Raw genomic sequence first — 18983 nt, 5'->3', positions numbered from 1 at the left:
ACCCGTTCATTAGAGTAACCGTACGATGGTCGTTTTACTAACACACGTTATTTTTGCATCTCATTAGCTTTGAGGATCCCCGTTTATAAGAAAAATAACATGCGTTCCCTATTTAGTGACCGTCACGTTATTAGGTAGACGCACCACAAAACGATTTCTGATTCTCAACAACTAAAAGTTGCAGACCCTTGCAGTCCGTCCACAATGTCCTGAATTTCATGTCACCTTTACTCTGCGTAACAGAGACGAGGACATCACATGAAATCACAGGAAACCTGGGAAGGTGCTACTTTAACTCAGAAATCCCCTCCAAAATCCATTTACATATACTCAATATACGTCTATTAACAAGTTATGATGTAGCCGATGTCCCAATATATAACACTACTTTTATTTTAAAGAAAGAATGAAAGAAAATGATGTATGATATATTTATATATATATTATATTTATACATATACTTCATTGTACTATGTATGTTTAATTATTGTATTTATATTGTTTCATATTATTCAAAAACTAATAAAAAGAGTTAAAAAAAAGTTTTATATCTATATAAAAAAATCTATATATATATATATATATATATATATATATATATATATATATATATATATATATATATATATATATATATATATCATATTTAAAACATTGACTACCATACTGTCAAATCATCTATATTCTGTAATATACATCAAACATGAAAAAAACTAAACTTATTAATACCTACAATACCTTTACCCTCCCATAACACCCCCCATTCCCCCCTAGCATAGCTCATATATTATCTAAGAATTTTGTAAGAACATTAGACATTGCCACAAAATATAAAGACACCATCTTGATATCTGAGACCTCTGCCTTTCAGAATAAACCTGTTTTTATAGGTCTCTGCCTTTTAGGAATGGAAATAGCACAAATATGTAGTATTAAAAAAATCAAAGGGGGTGATTCCTTACAACGCGAGTGCCAGAGGCACCGATTCCAACAAGAGACCTGGTTCAAATCCAGCTCCTTGGAACCTTGGGCAAGTCACCTTATCTCTGTGTGTCTCTGCGCCAAAATTAGTTTGCAAGCTGGACAGGCCAATTTCTATGTACAGTGCTGGGTACACTCAGTGCTACAGGAAAAAACATATTCTATTGTTGATATATATCCCTCTTAGAATCAGTATGCAGTGCTGTGTGCTTACTGTATATACTGTGGTATAAGAGTAGACTTTTTCATTCCATGTACAGTTGCATCTATATTTAACGAGGCTTCCATAGGGGGTGTCGGTAGCCCCTCTGCTTGGCTACTTGGGAGAAGGAGCGGCTCAGTGAATAACGACACTGACTGACACTGAGATTGTTGCAGGGGAACCTGTTCAATTCCCGGTGTTGGCTCCTTGTGATCTTGGGCAAATCACTTTATCTCCCTGTGCCTCGGGCACCAAAAACATCGATTGTAAGCTCCACGGGGCAGGGACCTGTGTCTGCAAAATGTCTCTGTAAAGCGCTAGGTAAAACTAGCAGCGCTATACAAGAACATGCTATTATTATTACATAATGGCCACTTTTCAAGGCTTCCACGCCCTTCGGGTCAATAGGAAGCCGTAACGTCATCCGATGTGGCTTCCTATTGGCATACGTGACGCGGGAGCTTTAGACTTGCAGGAGATACCGATACCACCTTCGTACATAAGTATCTCTGGAAGCAGGCAGTCCCCAACCTGAAATAAGTAGGGTTCAGCTTCGGTGACACCCGGCTTCAATCCTACTGTATGTTAGAAAACAAATAAAAAACGGCTTGGTTTGCTCCTTTAAGGCTATATTGTTGTACTACTTAGGCTTTGGAAACACATACAGATTCTGAGTGTAGCCAGGTTCCCCTTTGGGTGTCTGACCCCCATCAATGTACCCACCTCTGGGCTCCTCCAGGTCTGCTGCGGCCGGGTGCGGGGTCGCGAAGGTGCAGGCACGTGTGCGCGCGTCTCGTGGGAGCGTCGGCGGTGTCTGACGGGTGCCGGGAGTTGTGTGGGGACCGGCGGCGGCCGTGCAGGGCGGCGCCATCTTGCGCGAGTTCGCGCATGAGCAGTTGGAGCTCCGGCGTCCATTACAAGTTGCGCAGGAGCAGCGCGATCGCGGGGAGACAGGCAGAGAGAGTGCTGCGGGGACTACAACCCACAACAGGCACAGGGGCCAGGGGACACGTGGCCAAGCAGGACCAATAGGAGCGCTGGGATCTCGGCAGGCAGAGAAAGATACTTTTCGCGCGCTCAGCCCACGCAGGACCAGGAAGAGCTAGGGGTAGGAGGTGAGTGCAGGGGTCTGTGACCCACTGCATTAGGCCAGCAGCCCCCTAGGCCCCAGTGAGGTCCTGAGTCACACATTATAGCTTGTTGTGCTTCAGGGACAGGCCCTAGGTTAGGGACCCTGCCCCCTTAGTGATATATATATATATTGTCAGTGAGGGACACAGCGGACGCTGCGCTTCCCACGAAGAGGCTTGGGCTCAAGCCTACTCTACAGAGAGAGCAGGACTATCTCCAGGGTGGGATCGCCCCTAATGGATCACCGCGCTGGTGAAACCAGGACGTCGCACAGGAGATCGGCGGATCCTTTTTGAAGATTTTTGAAGCCCAAGTGCCGTCGCACTGGGCAGGTATCGTTATATAAGTGCACCAACAGAGTTCTCACACATAGTAGCAGCGCTGCCCACGGGACTGGGGGGGTATACTGTGGACACATGGTGGTGGGAGAGGGGGTACGTACTCTTAAGTAGAGTACCGGACATTGGGGAAGTATAAAGTAATAAGATATAGTAGTGTTACAGGGTGGCACAGTTATTATTGCTGAGGTATGTGTAATGTGTTATGTTTGATTCTACATATAGTAAACTGTTATACTTGTACTCCTGTGTATGTGGTTACTATATGTGGGTCCTGCGTGGGGTACATTCTACACTCCTAGAATCCTACACAGGTGGAGGCGCTGTAAGTAAGATCGTTCCAGAGGATTAACCCCAGGCTCTCACTAGCGGAGGCTCAGGCCTCCTGTGAGCCTAACAGGTACTGCACCACACCTGGTAACATATAGGTTCCCCCTCACATGCACTCTATCTGCGATTGGGACTGGGGAAATACCTGTTACATGAGTATATAGCTTTTCTAGCTAATGGAAACCCTTAATCATGTTTAATAGTAACTGTGTAAATATTTTACCACCACAGGATCTGTCTGACAAAGAAAAACGATGTTTCTCCTTTGTACTAAAACTGTAAAAAGTTACAAAACCATGTTAAACAAGGACTGTGACATTTACTTTCCTCATCATGTCAACGGCAACATGTCCTGCGATGTAATATAGGACAATGCGTTGTCGGGTCCTTCTAGCATTGAATGGGTTATCTTCCGAACAGCTGATGTTTCGATTGGTGGGCGCAGACCCTGCTCTGTCACACTGCTAAAATATTAGGCAATAAATGTTACATGGCTGGGGAGCGGAACGTCTCTAAACTTTAGCATGTGTAGCTCACTAAATGAGGTCAGTACATTTACTGGTACAGTAACTGGATCCGGTAGGGCATTAACTATGCATCTGATGTGCTTGAATGTGAACTCATTCTGTCGCTGCAGTGAATTTGTGAATGTTCACTGTTCAGAAGCAGGCGTATTTTAAATTAATGTGTTGAGGATATTAGCGTCTCTCAATTATGTTGTCCTTTTTACAGCAGCTACATGTAAATCAACACGAGCATTGCATCGAGGAGCCTCGCTTCCACCAGGTAAACGTGAGGATAGAAAGGGACGTTGGTAATCGACAGCTGCCACAGAAGTACACATTTCTAGAGGATGAAAAAGGCTGGAGGGGTCGCCATGTCTTTTCTTTTGCACAACGCATTTCCAATGAATTAATAGCCATGGAAGAATAACATTACAAATTGAAAATATTTGTGTTCAAAGAATTCCATTTGAATTCATGATTACCAGGACTTCACTTTCTGTTCAACTAGAACCCAATCTCCCTTCTACTGTACCGCTCACATCTACACTGTTCTTTACCTACCGCTTATCACATGTACGCATGAAATTCTCTAGCTAGAACACGGATTATGCAAAGAAGCTAAATAAACCCCAGTAGTTAGCTGCAGACCAACAAAAAACGATAAATAAATATACAAGGCGAATGACATTTACAGTATGCATCATTTTACAAGGTCACATACATGCTTTTAAATGTTATTTAATTTGATGGCTGTGCATTTCCCTTAATCCCGGCCTTAAAGTAAAGAGGGCAGTTGACAAGTTAAATACTTACGGGGCACCTTTGCGCGACCCTGTGCAAATAGTTGCAGTTTGTCTATCATTTTGGACAATACAACATGCTTGGGGAACCAGCCTGAAATTGTGCCTTTTGGAATTTGTAGTTTCTGATGATATTCTGAAAACGCTGTCTGCAAATGTATCCTTCCTAGCACAAGGAAGGCGTTTTAAATTATTCAGGAATATTAACAATCTTAGTTCCTGGCAAGAACTCATCAATGGCCTTGGTTAACTATAAAGTGAAATATCGCTTGTTTTCTTCCCAAAACATGGTAATACTGAGTGTTAAGATGTGAATTTCTGCCTTCTACTGATAGAGTAACACATCTGTTATTTATATTAGAGATAACAAACTATGTGTTATGGCAACGTAAGTCACTGTTTACAATCTTCCATAAAACATTTCAGCGCAGAAACGTACAGTAAGATGTCTGGTCAGACCATTTTAAAAACTGGGTGAAGCTTGGTGCATACTGTACACGTGAAGCTAAGAATAGCTTCTCAGAAACATCTCAATCAGTCAGTACAATGTCTTAATCCAGATCTAATCCTAATCAGAGACAGCAGGTTGTGCTCAATAACTCCAAGAAGATAGCATAAAATACATGGCTCTCATTTGTACAATTATACAATATAAATAATGTTGCAGAACAGTGTGGTAGTTACGTTTATTATTGCAAATTCAACCATTATGTAACATAAAATAGAATGCCAATCAAAACTCAAAACACAGTCCCTGCAGATATGGGTCCTCTTCCATGATGCATTAAAGTGCCCCCTATAATATTTGGTAATCTTAGAGGTTTTGTTTTTCTGCGTGGCCCTTCCAAATCCCACAGATCAAGCTTCAGCAACAATAAAAAACCTGATGACTGTTATAGACTTGTGGTCTCACAAAAGGTAACGTGATTTGCAAAAACATCTCCCCACAATCAATACAGCTACTCAAAAAAATTCTCTCTCTCTCTCTCTCTCTTGGATTGCCACATGCCAGCTCTGGTAAGGTGATTTGCAGGTTGAGACACCTCCAGTATGGTTGGATACTTGGATGTCAGAGGATGGAGGAGTAGCTCATGTTACTGGAATTGTCTCCCCACACTGACCTGGCCTATTGCTATAGTTTCCTCCCCTCCGAGACCTCGGTGGTTTCCTCCATTCTAGATGTTATCAGATATCTTACAAAAGTTGCCAGCCCCAAATATGAATGGTCTCCGCAGCTGACCTACAGAGTGACTTCACTTGTTAAAACGTCTATGTGGCTGTAACATCTAACACCTTTCAATCCCTTAAATGCAGCACAATGCATTAATAAAGAGACAAAAAAACCATGTAGAGTATGAGGTTAAACAACTGGCATTTTAAATCCAAGTGTGACAAGATATATACACCTGCTTACACTGTATAAAAAGGATTTGCTGGGTACGTTTCTGATTCATTATTCTCATACACTACTGACATTGCAATCAGCACTCTACAAACTGAAATACAACTTTGATTCAGCAAGGAAATTGTTAGTCCAAATAAAAAGGCATCAGCTAATAAATACTGAAGCACTAATTTACTCTGCACTATCGCAACTGAACAAGCACGGCTAGCAAGGAAACAAAGCCAAACCCAGGGTGAAAGCTAAAGACATAAATGGAAACTAAATCAGAAGGTAGCCCGGAGCCCTGGAGAAATTATAATGTAAACAGTGATGTGACAAATACCATAGGATTAAATGTACAGTAAGTGCACATAAGCACTGTGAGGCGGCTAACTGCAGAGCATGCTATGTACGTTCTGTAGCTGAGAGCTAGAGGATGGAAGGTTAGTACTGTTTGAAATGTTTATTTAATGAGGTATGTTTGCAGCTTTGTTCTTGAAGAAGAGGAACATTTGCCATAGCAATGAGAGTTTGAGGGGGTGCCACAGATAAGATGCACGCAAGGGGAAGGTTTTGGGGTGGGGTTGCAGATACAGGTGCAGTAGAGCGGAGGCGAGCAGAGCAGAGCAGAGGGTGTGTGCGGGGGTGGATTATGAGAGGGCCTTATTTACTAAGCAGTCCTCTGTCCGGCACAGGAAGATATTTTACAGTCCATTGATGTCAACGTATTTTGTCAGTGGCCTGAAGGTATTGTGTCAGTGGGCTGTAAAGGTATTGTGTCAGTGGGCTGTAAAGGTATTGTGTCAGTGGGCTGTAAAGGTATTGTGTCAGTGGGCTGTAAAGGTATTGTGTCAGTGGGCTGTAAAGGTATTGTGTCAGTGGGCTGTAAAGGTATTGTGTCAGTGGGCTGAAGGTATTGTGTCAGTGGGCTGTATTGTGTCAGTGGGCTGTAAGGTATTGTGTCTGTGGGCTGAAGGTATTGTGTCAGTGGGCTGTATTGTGTCAGTGGGCTGTAAGGTATTGTGTCAGTGGGCTGTAAGGTATTGTGTCAGTGGGCTGTAAGGTATTGTGTCAGTGGGCTGTAAGATATTGTGTCAGTGGGCTGTAAGGTATTGTGTCAGTGGGCTGTAAGGTATTGTGTCAGTGGACTGTATTGTGTCAGTGGGCTGTATTGTGTCAGTGGGCTGCATTGTGTCAGTGGGCTGTATTGTGTCAGTGGGCTGTAAGGTACTGTGTCAGTGGGCTGTATTGTGTCAGTGGGCTGTATTGTGTCAGAGGGCTATATTGTGTCAGTGGGCTGTATTGTGTCAGTGGGCTGTATTGTGTCAGTGGGCTGAAAGGCATCTCCCAGAGCCGGGAGATAGCTTATGCTTTGTAAATATGGGCCAATATTTTAAAGAACAGGACCTTTCCCCAAGAAGCTTTTTGGCCGGTGTAGTACAGCTACCACCCCTATTTTGCTACCTTTCATGACACTACTAAATATTTTGTCTGTGTGCCTATCTCGAATATTAAAAAAAAAAAAAAAAAAAAACCCGCAGCCTTTATGGTGGCATTTCTCTACCTACAATAGACACTTTATTCACATTTTTACAGCAGGAAAAACCCTTGCTTACGAGTTCCTTCTTTCACCATTCTTCTTCATTCTATTGAAAACAATTTCAATGTGCGATGCTCCATAAATCAGGAAACCTTTGAAAAATTCACAAGACTTCAACATTACAATCATCTAGGTGAAATATGAGACAGATTTGACACTGATTCTATGATAATATGGACCTAGGAAGAGAGAAAAAAAATTGTGTGTGCCGAGCACGCGCATTGTAAGTGAAACTTCTTTGTCTTCTGCCAGTGAAATTGTGAGTGTGGGTGTGTCTGTTTCTCTCCGGCTTTGCGGTTATGGCTGCGCCGCCCGCCTCTGCGCACGCTCGCGGCTGTGTCGGACACCTCTGCGCATGTGCGCGGCGACGGCACTTCTGCGGCACAGGGGTGCCGACCGCTTCTGCGCATGCACGCAGTGATGCCCGCTTCTGCGCATGCGCGACGTCACTTCCGTTACATACTTCCTTCTCCATGAAGGAGATTTCAGCCAGGTGCCAGCAAAGAAGTTTCACTTCAAAAATGAAAACTGTAGAAATGTACCGAATAAAAACAATGATGCTGAGTCTACGCCGAGTCTATGAAATACTGAATTATGCAAAACAAAAAAAAATCCTAAATACATTACTTTTTAAAGGTTATATTATACATCAGCAATTGCCTTATTAGCATCACATTCTGTAGCTGAATCGGCAGGGGATTATGTAACCACAAAACACGTTCCTCGGAGGGAGTTACTACTTCATACATATTTTATGTATTTATTACTTGTTCTAGTCCTACCAGATCCTGAAGAAAATAGGCATTTTTTTTAAAATCGGATTTATTACCTCTTGTTGGACAAACATGAACAGTTTTATAGAGTGCAGATTTACAAGTGCCAATGGCGAAGGCAGAAAATACTGCACGCTCTATCAACTCAGGTAACTCATTGCATCAATTTCTGTCCATCCGTAATGGAGTAAACATAATAAAAATGTACGTTTGTGCCCTCACCCCTTGTGGGGGGACACATTTCTTTGCTGCACTCTGAGAATACAGAGGTAGCAGACATTATAACTCATGCTATCGCAGGGGGACATAACCCAATGTGCCAAACGGAGAAGCCTCTATTGTTTTGAAGCAGCCACACGCGAGAATTGGGCGGGCATAGCAAGCTTTTGCATCTCCTGGAAGATACAGTAACGCTTGCTACATCAGTAAATAACTCATTTTGCATACAAGCTGTGCTTGACAGTGGCCTAACAAGGGGACTAAAAGGTTCTACAGTAAAATAGTTTAGTATTTTCCACAATCAGAGAAAATAAATACGTACTCCTCTTTTTTTTGTTTATCCCACATTTAACTAACTCCAAAGAGTCCCCTACATAATATGATGAGATGCCGATTTTCCGTTGCTTGGGAAGATTTTAGCTTCATTCACAAGACGGCTTCATGGCCTTAATTCTTGAAGCAATGAGAAGTATAAAACTAATAAAAGCTGTCCCTCTCCCTGGTAATCTGCAGTCTGTCGATCACCAATTATATTCTGTTTTTTTTCCCCCTCATTGGATGATTTGCCTTGGACATTTGTAATTAAATTGGTGTTAGTCTGTACATAAAGCAGTGGGGGCTCAGGTGTAGATGATTCCCCAAGTCCTCCTTTAATTTATGTACATGTTTGAAAGCTGGAAGTCATGTATACTCAATGCTGACTTGAAACAGAGATGCAGAAAGTGTGGCCATATCGTGACAAGTTAGCTGGCCTAGTAATGTTTTCTTGCTGCTTTTCCAAATCAGTCTCTGATCTTAAATCCCCTTTGTAACTACTGAGAAATAAATAAAGTACTTCTATACTTGTATTATGGCGTGTTTGAATGTGTGTTTTTTTTATTATTTGTTTTTGGGTCGGACGTGTGGCAAGAAATCAAAATATTTTTTACGTCAATTAAAAAAAGGAATATGGATCAAGGATGCAAAATAAATATGATGTTACAGTATGTACTGTATGTATAACAAATATATATTCACCACGCTTCTCCGCGTAGGGAGCATGCTGCTGGTGAAAGGATTGGCCATACGTATGTGAAAAAACAGAAAGTGAATCCCTGCGCTTCTCCCATTGGGATAGCAATAAATGGGGAAATAAATATACATAGCGCAAACTAAATCTGTAAGAAAAAAGAGACTTTTGGTTACATCCTTTGATCAATGTACTGTACGTATGTTATGAGATCTGATCGTTAAACTGCAGTAAGTACATATTTGGACAAAAATATCCGTTTTTCCACAGATTTGCATCTTGCCGTATTCATTAAGACCTTATTGCATGTCCAAACCATTCGAAAATAGCGGGGTTTTTTTTAATATAATGTTCCAGCTTTGCAAATCTGTGCAATATTCACATTTTGGGTGCAAATGAGGCAAACGTGCAAAATGCCATATTCATGGGCTATTCATTAAGCTGCGGGATTGCAGATCTTCCGGAAGGTCAGGGCCACAAAACTTGCATCCCTCACGTAGGCGAAATAGGGCTTTTCCTGGAGGGCAGGGAAGGTTGAGTAAGGAGAGGGAAATGTAGCAGAGGGCCTATTTATTTATGTACCGCGAAATACATTAACCCAACGGTGCGCAAACTGGGGGGCGCCAGATTTTTTGGGGGGGCGCAGTGGTCCCGCGCTCTTCCCCAATGCATTTAAATTAAATGCCAGGGGGCTGTGCGAGGCCTCTGCAACCTCTACTTACTGAGGTTCAGCCGGCTTCAGTAAGCGTGACCATGGCAACGCGACGTCAAACGACGCAGCGGGGCCCTGTGACGTCACGGTTGCCATGGAAATGTAACATCAAATGACGCTGTGGGTCACGTGACGTCACGCGAAGTAAGGGGGGCGCAACAACAGAGGAGAGCAGGTAGGGGGGGGCACAGCAAAAAAACGTTTGCGCACCCCTGCATTAACCTATACGAGATGAAACGCACATGGGGAAACATTGCTCTCTATCGCAAAAACCCTATTTCGCCTATTTGAGTGAGGTGAGGTTTCTCACTGTCATGTTCTATCTGCTATAACCGCAAATCAGGCGATATTTATGCATAAATAATTCTTCATTAATAATTTTAGTTGTGTTAATTGAATGAGACTAAAATGTTTTCTAGCACAGGGAAGCCTCTTCACTGCATACTGAATAAGGTCCTAAAGCTGGGGTTCACTAAGCCACGATGTGGGGTAACGCACCCGACTGACATGAATGGTAATTAATGCCTGATGGGAGTGGGATACCTCGCTGCTCAGTGAATCTCGGCCTAAGAGCGTTAAATCCTGTTGGGCCTGTTTGCAGTCAAAAGAGCAAAAGCCCTAGTGCTACTGTCGCGGCCGAGTTTATTCTTACATTTACCCGGTCTCGGCCGCGACAGTAACCGGGCGCGCGCCGGGGTGTCCCGTGCGCGCCGAAGCCTCGGAGGAGCGGTCCTCCGATCGGGGCTTCCCTCTCCCCTCTCCGGGTCCACCGGGTCCCCCGGAACCCCCCACCGCCGTCCCCCACATCGCGGGACACCAGGGCTCCCTCGGGGAGCCCTGGGCACGCGCGCATGAGGCGCAGGCACCCGATGAAGCGTGACCGCGCGGCACGCCGAGGGGATTTGGCTAGCAAGCCGGGAAATCTCCCGGCTTGCGGAACTAGCCAAGTCAGGATAAAACGTGTCGCCAATGTAAATCCAATATGACAAATGTTATGGTTACACACGTATCTATTTTTCATTTCACAAGTGAGAGTCATTTAGTTACATTCTTTGGCCAAAGCATTTTAAGCTTGCAAACCACGCCAAAGTATCCCCTCTTTTACAAGTCCTAATACTATCCTCAAAAGCTCTCCTAACCTCTCTAATGGAGGGAGACTGTCTTAGTAGAGTGGTCACTGTATCAAGGTGCTCTGCATTAACCTTGTTCAGACAGTTTCAGAATAGCAATTTGGGAAATGGTTTCTGCAGCAGTTAGTGGAGAAGGTGCTTGGACCAATGGTTTAATGAGATGTACTGTATCAGAGTCTGCGCCAATAAATTGAGAAGGTTTGCTTTATTTAAATTCACCTGATCCGCGGTGGGGTTATACCAACCTCTTCTCTGCTCAAGAAATCAGGATCAGATACAGCTGCAGCCACCGGTATTCTAACAACATCTCGGGAAACACTGCGAGATTCCCATCAAAAACCCTGCGAGGTGGTCCACAGCAGACTTAATGGCTCATCAGATTAACCCAGCGGGGGTCCCTGCGTTTGAATGGGACTCGCGCTGTGTGAATCCTACCGGGTTCTACCTCTCTGTAATAGACGCGCAGTCAGAGAGACTGAATCAGTCACTCTAACTGCGCGCCTCTAACAGGCGATCGCGGGGCTATTATTTTATCTTAATATTACAGTATTGTTGCAGGGGATCTCCGGACCTGAACCGCTTTGATTTCAGGTCCGGGGACCCCCTGCTTCCCGTGTCACAGGCCCCGTTATGGGGTGTCGGATTCCCGGCGGCCATGTTTAAATTCTCCCGCGTCACGGCCCACCTGATCTGGGGATTTAAACCAAGCAGACGGATACTGACACCCCATAATGGAGCTTGTAACTCGGGAAGCAGGGGGTCCCCGGACCTGAAATCAATGCGGTTCAGCTCCAGAGACCCCTGCTGCAATACTGTAATATTAAAATAAAATAAAAGCCCCGCGATCGCATGTTAGGCTAAGGCCCCGCTCCCTCAGTCAGCGCGCCTACACTGCAGACAGGCGGGGCGCTGACAGACACAGACCGCGATATGCGGTCTGTAGGGAGCGGGAGCGGGAGGGGGGCGGGAGTAGGGCCGTGGTTTGAGCGGAGGGACCCGCTAACCCCCCCCCCCCCCCCCTCGCTCAGTGTAAAGCCATATTCTTCTAGGGAAATGCAAGAAAATATTACTGCTTGCCCCTAAAATCCTGCAATCACTCCCCAGCGGGGCACCACCTGAGAGGCAGACCCCTGCACACAGGGTCAATGTTACCCGCTACTCCCCCCCTCCCTCCACGGGCTCGGGCTCCCGGAGGGAGCTGCTGCGGGCTACCCTACTCACACGCTGACGCTGACACACACAAACATACACAGGCACTCGCACTCAGGCACACACATACACACACACACAGACAGGCACTCACGCTGCTTTCCCTCCACACGCCTCCCCTCCTCATTGGCTCACAGCCACACCACGTGACGCGTTGCCGCTAGGGATCACCATTCTCTTGTATCCCGTAGCGGCTGACGCGTCACAGCGTGTAGTGAGCTGTGCCGTGAGGGGGGACTGGGACCGGCTCGGGAGGATTCCCCTGCTGGTGGGGAACGCTCGTGTGGCCGCCCGCGCCGCCGGGCGCAGCGGGTCCCAGCCCTTAGAGGCGCGCAGGGAGAGAGACTGATTTAGTCTCTCTCTGACGGCGTGTCTCTTAAAGACAGGTGCAGCCCGGTAGGAATCACACAGGCAAGTCCCATTCAAACGCAGGGACCCCCGCTGGGTTAATCCGATGGGCCATTAGTCTGCTGTGGACCATCTCGCTGGGTATTTGGCGAATTGGACGTGAGTTTGGAACGTGATGTGGTCGAATACCGGTGGCTGTAGCTGTATAACAAATGTAAAAAAAAATGTTTGATACATGGTGTAAATTTACACCAAAAAAAGCATGTGTTCTGTGCTGGGCTCAAATTGCACATTGATATATAGATATAAAAATATTACAGTGGTCGACAAATCACCAAAAAATCTACTCGCCGAACAAAAAAATCTACTCGCCACCTAGTACCACACGTGTGCTGCTTGGGTCAATAGGAGCTCGCCACGATGTTAAATCCACTCGCCCGGGGCGTGCAAATGCATAGGTTTGTCGAACACTGGATATATATATATATATATATATATATATATATATGTATATATATATATATATATATATATATATATATATATATCCCCTAGGTGTGGTGGGGGGAAACAAAGAAATTCATGTAGAAACCAATATAAGTACAATTACACAAAAAAAAATCTTACTTTAAAAATTGATTAAAATATGCAAGTTTTAGAATAAAATATCAGGAATCTAACTTCTTAATTGTTGACAGAATATGACGCACCTATCTTAGCAGATTCAGGGAACAGCAGTAACAGAAGTAAAGCTTTATGATAGGAAAAACAGTCTGTTAAACCTACAGGATGAATACATTTCGTTCAGTTTAACATGTAGTGTCCGCCGATAACAGGCAATTGTGTAGGAAGCATTGAGGATATCAACTTTTAATGCTCGTGTTCAGATAACCACTAAATTGATATTCGTGTTCTATCTGTAACCCCGCTCTACTTTTAGCTCTCAGACTTACAGTATAACTATAGCTGAGGCTGGGGCTTGAGTCCCTGTTAATTACTTACTGGGCCATACATGGCCTACGGTCAGGCGGCAGGAAGAATACAGACACAGTATGGGCGATACAACTTGTTAACTTATACCTTAGTGACTCTGGCACCTTGTGATCCTCAGGTAAGGATCACTACACACAGTGTACAGGTTATTACACCATCCCCAATAACGCTGCGCCGGTAAGTCAGTGTCAGTGATGTATTAGCCACCCAATCTTGATTGCTGGTTTGTGAGGGTGCCGGCATACCTCGGGAGCTCGTAGTTTACTGAACCTATGGCAGGCCTGTTCTTCGAAAACGGTGCTCTGGCAGGGTTGCCAGGTGTCCAGTATTGAACCGGATTGTCCTGTATTTGGACACTGTCCAGTAAAAAAAATGAGATGTAATACATGTATGTGTCTGGTATTACCTCTTTGGACATAGTGACCTGACCGGATTGGGTGTCCGTGGGATTTTCCCCCAGCGGGGAGAGAGCAGGGCTGTTGCTAGGGGGCTGGACAGCTTCCTCCATCCGGATTGGCTGCTGTGGGTTAATGCAGCAAATCTGGAGAAAGTGTTAGGAGCCTGGGGGTGGGGCCAAGAAGAGGAGGAAACAGCATGGAGGGGAGAGAGGTGTGTGAGTGTGTGTGGGTCTCTAGCATGTTGCACCTTTCACCATTGTGCCCAGTATTTTTGGAGAAGCCACCTGGCAACCTATGCTTTGGTACACTGTATTTTTGTAGTCGTTGAGGGTACCCTCCGGCGGTGCTTGATCTCTTGTCCAGATCTGGACCTGTAGCTCTCTGCTCCTGATGACCTCATCACAATGGGCATTACATATCAAATTCAAGTTCTGTAGGCAGATGACTGACTCATCTAAACCTGATGGCTGCAAGAATGTCATTCTTCTCAGGCAGCATAGAGGTTGGATCCTCTTGATGGTAACTGCTCCAGTTACTTCTCAATTAAAACAATCTGTTGCCTCTCCAATTATAAAATGAACTTCTGCTAAGACAGATGCACTAAGTTTCAACCTCCCGACCCACACAATCAAACTCCTCATACTCATTTTTGCTTTTAACTGGCAAGAATCCTCAAATAAATATTGAGGTATTAAACTAATTAAATCCTATAATACACTCTACGAGACCAACTACTGTATCCACAGCTGTTTAGAACTGTAAAGAAAGACTTGGAGGCGTGGAGTCGATAGTCCATCTCTTGGTAGGATCATTAGTATCAAAATGAAGACTCTCTCCAGACCTTTTTCTCTCCCTCCCGATTCCAATACCACATAAGAAGATGAAAGATTTTCAGGAAAGAGTTTCTCACTTGTTCTGGTCTGGGAAGAAACCTAGGCTAAAGGGGGGACCCTCTTAAATAAACAAACCCTGTTTCCTTAAATATTATTGGACTCCCCAACTGAGTCACCTACCTGCCTGGTTCCTGCAACAAGGATGTGATCAATTCGGCCTCTCCCCTGACCCATCTCCTTTAACCCCTCTTTTTATTAACCCAGAATTCCCCCTGGGAATGATTGACTGTGCTTTCGACTTTGGATACCGCAGGGGCTGAGTCACTTGAGGACATTTTTCTTGTCTAATATAATTCTCCCTTTTCAACATTTCCATGATCATTGTGGCTTTAGGAAATATAATTTTTTAATGAATACCTGTAAATTAGACATTTTGCCTAACCACATTCGAAAACATATTTCTTGCAGATCCTAACTCAAAAGCTCTGATTTTGTCTATATACTAAATGTTGGTAATGGATAACTAACGATAAGCCTAGCGTTACGTTGGCATGGGAGATAGATCTGTGAAAGGTTTTAGATGATGGTCAGTGGATGGACATTTGTGAGTATGCAGAATATCAAAGACCTTGGTTTGTACCACCATTATAGAGAATTGTTTTAAGCCTTTACACAGATGGCACCTAACCCTTCTGCACCTACATAGATATACAGTAGGTCTATTGTTCCAACGGTCTGCTGGAGGGATGCAGACAGCCTGGCTTATACCTTCACATTTGGCGGACTTGTCCTAAAATAGCCCCCATTTGGGAAATAGTTATCTTATTAGAATGTGTATTGTCCAAACAATAAGGAACCCCTGGTTTTGTTTGCTTCACCGACCTCATAAAGATTTGGATGACCTTTTATTAATGCCCTTGCTTTACATACTTTTGTGCCAACCAGGTATGACATAGCTAAGCATTGGTCCCATCTATCATGCAAATTATTAATACAATCTGGGAGGTATGTACAATGGAGAAAGTTCCCAGTTTATTCCACAGCAGATATCATACATGTCGTACTTTGGCTCCTTGGTTCAGTTCTCAGGATGATCTCATACTCTCCTCTAAACCGAGGTCTTTGTAATAGTCAACTATGTTTGTTTATATTTTCACATTTGTGCAACCGCAATCTCCGTGACTTATTGTACCCTCATTTCCATTACGACCTCTAACTTGGTTTTATTTCTCAGATTGTTCTATAATAAAAAATACAATGGACAGATTTCCCAAACTTAATTCTGTATCCTTAAGTGTTTTCATCCTTACCCCTCCCCTTAGTTTTGCTTTCTTTGTCCTAACCCACCCCCTTCCTTTCTTTTATAAAACATTAAATAAAAATTATGTTTTGCCTCAGGGAAACAGTGAAATACTCATCTATGCAACATTTTCTCTAGCAGGTTTTTAACATTTTTTTTTTTTTTTTAACTTGTATTTTTTATTTTTGTGAAAATACAGCATATATACATTTTATTTCCAGTACTGTGACATGCATTATTCATATCTCTTATGTATAACAGCTGAGCGCAAACATTGTCATCAAAACATAGTTATAAGTATTGACATAATCTTAAATAATAAATAATCATAAAGTAAAGTTAGGTGGGGGGGGGGGAGGGGAAGAGGGTGGGAGGGGGAGGGAGGACGGGCTGCCGCGACTCTGCTCATCGCCTCCGAGACCGATGTCTAGTTTAATTTGTTGCTGCTGGGTGGGCTACTCCATCACCGGAGAACGCATCTAGCTACTATTAAAGCAAAACGGTGGAACTCTCCACCCCAGGGATGTCTGTCTGGGCCAGCCAAGGCGTCCAGACTTTTAGGAAATTTTCGCCAGTGTCATTGACTAAACTTGTCAATTTTTCCATCTGGCATATGAACCAAATTTTGTTCCGAATTTTGGGGATAACAGGAATTTCACTTTGTTTCCATAATGCTGCGATCTCGCACCGCACGGCTGTAGCAAAATGAGCTATTAGTTTAAGAGTTGCCTTTGAGAAGCCCTGTCGTGCTCTTCCCAAAAGGAAGAGCCCGGGGTCAAATGGGATGTCGAGGCCTAAAAGCCTCTGAAGCCAATTGATGATTTTTTTCCATAGTGGACTCAGCCGGGGGCAGGACCACAGCATATGTAACAGATCAGCGGGTTCTCCACACTGTCTAGGACAGAGCGGAGAGCTACCGTGTACAAATTTGGATAGTCTAAGCGGGGTGAGGTACCACCTCATTAGGACCTTATATGCGTTCTCCTTTAATGTTGTGCAAATCGAGCTCTTAGCAGCTGTTGTTGCTATTTGTGTCCACTCGTCTAAATCTAGGGTCTCCCCTAAGTCTGTTTCCCATTTTAGCATGTAGCCTAGTTTGTGGGTGACTTTAATTCCAGAACCGATCACTTCTCTATACATCTGCGATGTGAGTCCCTTCGTATTAGTCTCATTCAGACAGAGCTTTTCGAAAGTTGTCAATGGTGGATATGGGGTTGAGTTGTTGTAAAAGGCTCTGATCTGGAGGTATCTATAGAATTCTGATTGTGGGATATTTTTCTCTTCTCTAATTTGTGCAAATGATATGAGTTTGTTGTCCACCACCAGATCTTGTAATCTCATAATATTATGCTGTTTCCAAATTTGAAAGTTAGCGCTAGGCATACCCGGAGCAAAGTGTGGGTTACCCCATAGGGTTGTCATCAGGGATTTTTTGGACGTAAGTCCGCATCGAAATTTGGTAACATCCCAGATTGCTAATGAGTTGGTCATTGAGGATAGCGGCTGAAGTATAGCGGATTTTCTTGCTATTTTTGGAGTCCATAATAGGTTGCTTAGTTCCAATGGGGAACAGGCTTTGCTTTCCAATGCGACCCATCGCTTCAAATCAGGGTTTGTTTGCCATTGGGAGAGTTGACATAATTGGGCCGCTCGATAGTATGAAATTAAGCAAGGTACTGCTAAGCCCCCTTCTGTTGGGTGTTTCATTAGGATCTGACTATTTATTCTAGGTTTTTTGCCTCCCCAAATAAATGTAAAAATGGCGGATTGTAGATCTCTAATTTCCTTCAAATTTAACGGTACTGGGAGGGTTTGGAATAAGTATAAGATGCGTGGGAGAACATTCATTTTTATGCTATATATTTTTCCTATCCAAGAGATATTGAATTTCGCCCACCTTCTTATATCCTCCTTCAGTGCTTTAATTAATTTGGGATAGTTTGCTTTATAAATTGATTTATATTCACTTGTAATAAATACCCCTAAGTATTTAATTGCCTTAGGTTGCCAGCGAAAGTTGAAGTTTAAAGAGATCAGTTTTTCTTCTGGTTTTGGAATGGTAACGTTCAGGGCTTCTGACTTTGACTGGTTTATTTTAAATCCTGAAATTTTGTTGAACTTATCTAATAGGCTGAAGAGGTTAGGGAGGGAGGTGAGTGGTTTAGACAAGACCATTAGCACATCGTCAGCATAGAGGGCTATTTTGTGGGATTGATTATCTAATTTGAGACCGGAAATATCCGGATTCTCTCTCACATGTGCCGCTAACGGTTCCATGCACATGGCAAAGAGTAAGGGCGAGAGGGGGCAACCCTGTCTCGTGCCACTCTTGATCTTAAATATGTCCGAGGGGTAGCCTTGGTGCATCACTTTGGCTGTCGGACCAGAGTACAGCGCCATAATAGCTGATATTAATTTATTCTCGAAACCAAATGCTCCAAGTGTAGCTTTTAAGTATGCCCAGTCGATCCTATCAAAGGCCTTTTCTGCATCTAGACTTAACACCATAATTTTTACTTTTTGCGATTTGGCTACTTCTAGCAGATCAACGATTCGACGGATATTATCTCCCGCTTGTCTATCTTTAATGAATCCGACTTGATCTGGGTGTATTAGTCTAGGTAGGAACTGACTTAATCTATTGGCAATCAATTTAGCATAGATTTTAATGTCCGTGTTGATAAGCGAGATAGGTCTATAACTTTTACAATCTAATGGGTCTTTGCCAGATTTATGAATTACGGAGATTGACGCTTGGAGCATTTTTTAACATTTTAATAAATATTC

At 43.7% G+C, this 18983-nt stretch overlaps 1 protein-coding gene across 1 annotated transcript in view; it reads right to left on the bottom strand.

Annotated features, from left to right (window-relative positions):
* NCALD (neurocalcin delta) overlaps positions 1-18983 on the bottom strand; it is a 123541-nt gene that overhangs the window by 81808 nt on the left and 22750 nt on the right. The gene's annotated exons all lie outside the window — the stretch shown is intronic.

The sequence above is a fragment of the Ascaphus truei genome, chromosome 2 (genome assembly GCF_040206685.1).
Source record: "Ascaphus truei isolate aAscTru1 chromosome 2, aAscTru1.hap1, whole genome shotgun sequence".
NCBI lineage: Eukaryota > Metazoa > Chordata > Amphibia > Anura > Ascaphidae > Ascaphus > Ascaphus truei.
This window is presented reverse-complemented; position numbering and strand designations above follow the sequence as displayed.